Source organism: Vombatus ursinus, unplaced genomic scaffold (genome assembly GCF_900497805.2).
Source record: "Vombatus ursinus unplaced genomic scaffold, bare-nosed wombat genome assembly UNPS02014768.1, whole genome shotgun sequence".
In the NCBI taxonomy this organism is placed as follows: Eukaryota; Metazoa; Chordata; class Mammalia; order Diprotodontia; family Vombatidae; genus Vombatus; species Vombatus ursinus.
In genome coordinates this window covers 16,756,890-16,759,488 of record NW_020954546.1, presented here as the reverse complement: position 1 = coordinate 16,759,488, position 2,599 = coordinate 16,756,890, and the positions used below count along the sequence as shown (strand labels likewise).

At 43.7% G+C, this 2,599-nt stretch overlaps 1 protein-coding gene across 1 annotated transcript in view; it reads right to left on the bottom strand.

Annotated features, from left to right (window-relative positions):
• Window positions 1-2,599, bottom strand: part of AUTS2 (activator of transcription and developmental regulator AUTS2) — a 1,247,769-nt gene that overhangs the window by 656,478 nt on the left and 588,692 nt on the right. The gene's annotated exons all lie outside the window — the stretch shown is intronic.

Sequence of the window (2,599 nt, the reverse complement as noted above, 5' to 3'; positions counted from 1 at the left end):
ATATTATATTATATTATATTATATTATATTATATTATATTATATTATGTTATATTACATTCACCCCTAAATATATATATACATATAATCACACATGTATGCATATACATATAATCATATGCTCACACATAAATGCATATGTATGCACCTGTGTATTTAAGTGTATGTAGGCACATTAGGTGTGTGCATTTAAAAGCAAAACAAGTTTAAGATCCTACCCCTGCCTTAAAGAGAGCTGTTAGGCTGGGAATCAGGTTGACTACAGTCCACAGGAGACAGAGCAGATAACAAGCTGGGCAGGCCCTAACAACTTGGGTAAAGACATTTTGGGGTGCCCTGGATGGACCCCATAGTGCCATCCTGATCCCTACCACCTTCACCATTCAACATACCATTATCAAATGCCTACTTTGTGCCAGGCACTGGGGAGACAAAAGTAAAAACGAAACGTCCCCTTGCCTTTAGCGAAATTCCATTCTATCAGGGGATCTAACACGGATGTATACAAACATAGACAAAATACATGGGATGTCTAATAAGGTAATTTGGGAGGGGTTGGGGGAGACATTTTGCTAGCGACTAGCAGAATTGCAAAGATCTCAGGTTGGAGAAGTTGCTTGTTTTAAGTTTGGAAAGAAGCTCAGAATTGGGGCAGGCACGAGTAAGGAATGGTTTTTAGTAACGGCGGACAGCCTTGACAAAGGAATGAAGGCAAGACAGAAAGTGTCACGTGTGATGGACATTAAGACCTATTTGGCCGCACCAAGGAGAGCATGAAGGAATGTGATAAGTCTGGAAAGACAACCTGGAGCGCAGAGAAAGGGCCAGGTATGAGAGAGCACACGCGCATATATCGAGAGCTTGAAGGACCTTCAGAGGACATCTAGTCTAACAACCTTATTTTAGAGATGAGGACATAGGCCCAGGGTGGAAAAGAGCTCTAATCAACAACACCCAGAGAGTCATGCCGTAGAAGGGAAACTGACAAGACATCCCAAAGGAAGTGATGTGAGAATCCACAATTTCTACATGTCGTTTCACCCCACTTCAGGCCTGAAACTCAGAATTTAGTCTGTGGATTCCAACCTAGGAGGATACAGGTTTGCTCATTCGTTTTCTCCCATCCTGGTGAATTAATTAGTCATTTTATTCTCCCTACCACTTCTTTCTGGCCCTTGATTTCTCACTGGGGTTATTACAATTAGGCAGGAGCGTAGACCATGGGAACACAGGACAGATGGCCATCCGCGGCCAAAGAGACGTAAACATGGTTGGCTCTTAGAACCTGGCATCTCTTAAAATGGACAAAATCCACACCACTGGAAGCCTTATCAAAGCAACAAAAGATTCTTCCAAAGGTCCCTGTATATATTCTTTCATCCATATATTTTGTGAAAATGGACAGTGCCACAGGTTGGTATTTCAAAGCCCACTGTGCTCACTTGCAGCAATGCAGTATGGTACTACAAATCTAATTATTCTGTCTCTGCTTCTCTCCTCTACCACCCCCCACCTACTTCAGTCTTTCCTCTTTCCTTTCCCTGACCTCCTGCTTTCCTTGGTAACTCAAAAAGCTCGAGGCCAAAATTGTGAGGAGGGCATTCAGTCTCTTACAACCTTGTTCCACTTCCTTCTCTAATGCTCTGTCCAAGGTGTCACTTGTTTTCCTTCCCCCTCAGTGCTGGACAAGGCTTTGATGAAACCATGGGAGTGGAAGGCCTTTCTTCCAAAGGCACTGGCTGGATGACTGGGGAAGGCTCCAGTGTCTTCACAGGGCACACTCCGCAACATGGCCTCTGTCAGGGGAGGAGAGGAACAGGTTGGCTCAAGAGATAGGGAACAGCAGTTTTACAGCCCTGTGGCTTGCTGCTCAGGCACCAGCGCTCTGAAGGTGGGCAGGCGGGTGGGCAGAGATGGTGGCTCACCTCCAGAGGAGCTCGGATGGCTTGGCAATGTCTCCGGCTCCCCACAGTTCTAAATGCTAACCAACCAGACAAGCATCTGATGCTGTAATTTGATTCCAAAAAAACAATTACCAAAGGTAGCTCCCCAATTTAAAAAAAAAAAAAGGAAAAAAAGGTGGGGATGGAACTTCCAACTGTGTGGAGCACAAAGAGATAAGAAGAGAGGGAAAGAAGCATCCAATCACAGTGACCACTCGCTATAGAAGTCCATCTTCATTTTCTGGACTTCGAGCGATGGAGGATTTCCAAGTGGTCAACCCTGCAATTCACTCACAGAAAGCAAGTCAAAGGAAAAACTGATCTTGGTGCATACCCAGACCATTATTTCCAGGGATTCTGGCTGAGGATAAAAGATTCTTCTTTCTTTAAGAGAAGGGGTAGGAACTCAAAATGGAGAAGAGCCAGTGACAGGAGAATAAACTCCCAAGTATGCCTGAATTCAAGTCAATCCTTGGGTAGAGTTAAAAAGAAAAAACCACTAGCCATGTTTAATTGTTTGTGTCTCCATGGCTTTGAAAGCAACAGCTTTCAGAACCATATTTCATTCTTCCCAATAGGTTGGGAACAATAATAACTTAAAAATAATCTCCGTTTAGATAAAGAGTTCTCAAAATATTTATTGGCAGCTGCTCGTGT